Genomic DNA, 5,845 nt, shown 5'->3' on the forward strand with positions numbered 1-5,845 from the left:
CCCCAAAAAACCCAATTTGAAAGGAGCCCAATAAGGGCTTTATCATCTTCTTTTTATGTAGATGGAACCCAAAACACCTTATTGCTTTGGTTGGGGATGATTCTGGTGCACACCCAAAAAACACCACGCGAATTGAAAAAAGCCCAATCCTTATTCGTCTGCTTTCTACGCATATGGAAGCGAAAAGACGGTGTTGTGTTATTTTGGTCTCATTCCACACACTTTGCGATTTCTGGGTCAATTTGCAATAACACCAAAGAACACGAAATACGTGAAATCAAAACTTATTCATTTTCTTTCCATGCATATAGAAGCAAAAAGATGGTGTTGTGTTATTTTGGTCTCATTCCACACACTTTGCGATTACTGGGTCAATTTGCAATAACACCAAAGAACACGAAATAAGCGAAAGCAAAGCTTATTCATTTTCTTTCCATGCATATAGAATCCAAGGCTATTCATCCGTGTTCTTTTGAGATGGCACCAAAACAACTATGCTTGATTTGGGCTGATAAAAAACATGTCACTCTGCGATTTTTGGGTAATGTGCATTCTAACCCCAAAAACATTAATTTGAAATAAGCCCAATCAGGGCTTCATCATCTTCTTTTTATGTAGATGGAACCCAAAACACCTTTTTGCTTTGGTTGGGGGTGATTCTGGTGCACACCCGAAAAACACCATGCGAATAGATATATGCGCAATCAAAGCTTATTCTTTCTACGCATATGGAAGCGAAAAGACGGTGTTGTTTTATTTTGGTCTCATTCCACACACTTTGCAATTTCTGGGTCAATTTGCAATAACACCAAAGAACACGAAATAAACGACATCAAAGCTTATTCGTTTTCTTTCCATGCATATAGAAACGAAAAGACGGTGTTGTGTTACTTTGGTCTCATTCCACACACTTTGCGATTTCTAGGTCAATGTGCATGAACACCAAAGAACACGAAATAAGCGAAATCCAATATTCTTCTTTCTATGTAGCTGGAACTCAAAAGAACGTTTGGCTTTTTTTGGACTAACTACACTTCGCTTTGCTGTTTGTGGGGAATGAACACCGAAAGAACAATGCAAGGTTATTCGTCCTCTTTCTATTGAGATGGAACCAAAACACCTATGCTTGATTTGGGCTGATAACAAACATGTCACTCTGCAATTTTTGGGTAATGTGCATTCTAACCCCAGAAACACCAATTTGAAATAAGAGCAAAAAGCGCTTTATCAGCTTCTTTTTATGTAGATGGAACCCAAAACACTTTTTTGCTTTGGTTGGGGGTGATTCTGGTGCACACCCAAAAAACACCATGCGAATAGAAATATGCGCAATCAAAGCATATTCGTCTGCTTTCTACGCATATGTAAGCGAAAAGACGGTGTTGTGTTATTTTGGTCTCATTTCACACACTTTGCGATTTCTGGGTCAATGTGCATTAACACCAAAGACGACGACGAAATAAGTGAAATCCAAGATTCTTCTTTCTATGTAGCTGGAACCCAAAACATCCTGTTTGGCTTTTTTTGGACTTTTTACACTTCGCTTTGCTATTTGTGGATGAATGAACAGCGAAAGAACTATCCAAGGTTATTCGTCCTTTTTCTTTTGAGATGGCACCAAAACACCTATGCTTGATTTGGGCTGACTAACATGTCACTGCGATTTTTGGGTAAATGTGCATTCTCACCCCAAAAACAACAATTTGAAATAAGCACAATCAGAGCTTTATCATCTTCTTTTTATGTAGATGGAACCCAAAACACCTTTTTGCTTTGGTTGGGGTGATTCTGGTGCACACCCAAAAAAACACCATGCGAATTGAAAAAAGCCCAATCAAAGTTTATTCGTCTTCTTTCTACGCATATGGAAGCGAAAAGACGGTGTTGTGTTATTTTGGTCTCATTCCACACACTTTGCAATTTCTGGGTCAATTTGCAATAACACCAAAGAACACGAAATAAGCGAAATCAAAGCTTATTCATTTTCTTTCCATGCATATAGAATCCAAGGCTATTCATCCTGGTTCTTTTGAGATGGCACCAAAACAACTATGCTTGATTTGGGCTGATAAAAAACATGTCTGCGATTTTTGGGTATTGTGCATTCTAACCCCCAAAAAATCAATTTGAAATAAGCCCAATCAGGGTTTCATCATCATCTTTTTATGTAGATGTAACCCAAAACACCTTTTTGCTTGGGTTAGGGGTGATTCTGGTGCACACCCGAAAAACACCATGCGAATAGAGATATGCGCAATCAAAGCTTATTCGTCTTCTTTTTATGCAAATGGAAGCGAAAAGACGGTGTTGTGTTATTTTGGTCTCATTCCACACACTTTGCGATTTCTGGGTCAATTTGCAATAACACCAAAGAACACGAAATAAGCGACATCAAAGCTTATTCCTTTTCTTTCCATGCATATAGAAACGAAAAGACGGTTTTGTGTTAATTTGGTCTCATTGCACACACTTTGCGATTTCTGGGTCAATGTGCATTAACAGCAAAGAACACGAAATAAGCGAAATCCAATATTCTTCTTTCTATGTAGCTGAAACCTTAAACAACCTGTTTGGCTTTTTTTAGGGTTATTACACTTCGCTTTGCTATTTGTGGGTGAATGAACAGCGAAAGAACAATCCAAGGCTATTCGTCCTGTTTCTTTTGAGATGGCACCAAAACACCTATGCTTGATTTGGGCTGATAACTAACATGTCACTCTGCAATTTTTGGGTAATGTGCATTCTAACCCCAAAAACACCAATTTGAAATAAGCCCAATCAGAGCTTTATCGTCTTCTTTTTATGTAGATGGAACGCAAATAACTTTTTTGCTTTGGTTGGTGGTGATTCTGGTGCACACCCAAAAAACACCATGCAAATAGATATATGCGCAATCAAAGTTTATTCGTCTTCTTTCGACGCATATGGAAGCGAAAAGACGGTGTTGTGTTATTTTGGTCTCATTCCACACACTTTGCAATTTCTGGGTCAATTTGCAATAACACCAAAGAACACGAAATAAGCGACATCAAAGCTTATTCCTTTTCTTTCCATGCATATAGAAACGAAAAGACGGTGTTGTGTTATTTTGGTCTCATTGCACACACTTTGCGATTTCTGGGTCAATGTGCATTAACAGCAAAGAACACGAAATAAGCGAAATCCAATATTCTTCTTTCTATGTAGCTGAAACCTTAAACAACCTGTTTGGCTTTTTTTAGGGTTATTACACTTCGCTTTGCTATTTGTGGGTGAATGAACAGCGAAAGAACAATCCAAGGCTATTCGTCCTGTTTCTTTTGAGATGGCACCAAAACACCTATGCTTGATTTGGGCTGATAACTAACATGTCACTCTGCAATTTTTGGGTAATGTGCATTCTAACCCCAAAAACACCAATTTGAAATAAGCCCAATCAGAGCTTTATCGTCTTCTTTTTATGTAGATGGAACGCAAATAACTTTTTTGCTTTGGTTGGTGGTGATTCTGGTGCACACCCAAAAAACACCATGCAAATAGATATATGCGCAATCAAAGTTTATTCGTCTTCTTTCGACGCATATGGAAGCGAAAAGACGGTGTTGTGTTATTTTGGTCTCATTCCACACACTTTGCAATTTCTGGGTCAATTTGCAATAACACCAAAGAACATGAAATAAGCGAAATCAAAGCTTATTCATTTTCTTTCCATGCATATAGTATCCAAGGCTATTCATCCTGGTTCTTTTGAGATGGCACCAAAACAACTATGCTTGATTTGGGCTGATGTCAGAGCTGCCCGAGATCCCAGCTCACAAAGGACCAACGCCGCTTCGTTGTTAAGTACGAAAGTCTTTATTGAAATTCAGTTTCACTTCCAGAGCCGCAGCGTGCAGGTCTCCCTCTCAAACTCTAGACCGCTGAAGCTCCATCTGAATCTCCTCCCCCCAGACACCAGTTTAAGACTCTAGCCTTGCTCCACCTCTTCCTCTGCTCTTTCCTCCTCTGGTTCCGCCTGTCCATTGGGGTCTCGCCCTTTCTAGAGTCTTCTGACGCTGATTCCCCTGAGTCTTCCCCCTCCCTCTGGCGGGCTTTAGGAGCTGCTTCCGAATCCGGGTCTCCTGCTGTCCCTCGTGCCTGTACATTTGAGCTTGGCGCGCGCGCCCAGCCGGCAGCTTCTCCTCTCATCTTGGGCCACCAAAAGTCTCTGGTTACTAATTCCGCCGTTTTGTCCTTGCCGAAGTGCCCAGCGCTGGGCGCGTCGTGTAACTGCTGCAGGACTTTCGCGCGGAGGTCGTCTCCGGGTACGTAGAGAGCCCCTTTGCGGATGAGCAGTCCGTCTCGTATCTGGAACTCGTCGTCCTTCGCTGTGCCTCTTCGCACCTCCTCCATCTTGGATTGTGCGAACGAATCCGTCTGCAGCGCTCGACGCACCGCGTCCAGGTCCACGGCGGCTGAAGTGCACGCCCACGCTTTCGGTGCGAAAATGTGTTTGGCCGCCACCGGCGCCGCTTCCTCGAGATACTGCGGCTTCCTGGATAGTGCATCTGCCATGACGTTGTTGTCTCCCGGGACGTATTCTATCCGGAAATCGAAATCCGCAAAGAACTCCGCCCAGCGGATGTGTCTCTGGTTCAGGAACCGCGCCGTGCGCCAGTACTCCAGATTCTTATGGTCCGTGCGGACCTTCACTGTGTGTCTGGCTCCAACGAGGAAGTGCCTCCACGCCTTGAAGGCTGCATGAATGGCCAGCAACTCCCTGTCCCAGATGGTGTAGTTCTGTTCCGACTTGCTGAGTTTCCTGGAGTAGAATGCGCACGGCCTCCATTCCCCTTGCGGATCTTGCTGCAACAGGACGGCCCCCACCGCTCTGTCCGAGGTGTCCGTCTCAACCCTCATTGGTTTGCTGGGATTTACGTGTAGCAGCTGTTCTTCGGACGCGAAGAGACGCTTGAGTCTCCGAAAGGACTGCTCCGCCTGGTCCGTCCAGGTGAACTTCTTCTTCTTGGAGCTGAGTGTGTCCGTGATGGCCGCCGTCTCCTTCGCGAACCCCTTGATGAACTTGCAATAAAAGTTGGCGAAGCCGACGAACTTCTGGACCTCCTTCCGATTGCGCGGGCTCTTCCAGTCCAACACCGCGTGGACCTTGGTGCTGTCCATGGCGAGTCCCTTGTCGGACAGCTTGTAGCCCAGGAAATCCACCTCCGTCATGTCGAACTGGCACTTCTCTAGTTTGGCGTAAAGTCTGTGCTCCCGTAGCCTCTGCAGGACCTCCTTGACGTCCCCCTCGTGAGCCTCCTACGATTCCGAGAAGATCAGGATGTCGTCCAGGAAGCAGACGCACTTCTTCTAGAGGAGTCCCGCTAACACGTGATGCATGAAAGCTTGGAAAGTATGGGAGCCATTTTGTAGACCAAACGGCATTACGCGATATTCATAGGTGCCTAAAGGTGTAAACATGGCCGTCTTCCACTCATCGCCCTCCCGCATGCGTATAAGGTTGTACGCCCCTCGTAGATCCAACTTGGTGAAGAGTCGTCCCTTCCTCACCGTCGCGAGCAGGTCGTCGATCTTGGGCATGGGGAATGCTGTGGGCTTCGTCCTGGAATTGATGATCCTATAATCAACTACGAGCCTGTGTTGGGGCGTGTCCTTCTTCTTCACGAAAAACACGGGACTGCCCCCTACTGCTTTGGATTCTTGGATGAACCCCCGCTTCAAGTTGTGATCTATGAACTCCCTGAGTTCTTGCAGTTCGTCCTCAGACATGGAATACAGTTTTCCAGTCGGCAACGTCGCCCCCGGCAGGAGGTCAATCTTGCAGTCGTAAGGCCTGTGGGGAGGCAGCTTATCCGCTTCCCTCTCG

This window comes from Podarcis filfolensis (genome assembly GCF_964270895.1).
Source record: "Podarcis filfolensis genome assembly, chromosome: 16".
NCBI lineage: Eukaryota > Metazoa > Chordata > Lepidosauria > Squamata > Lacertidae > Podarcis > Podarcis filfolensis.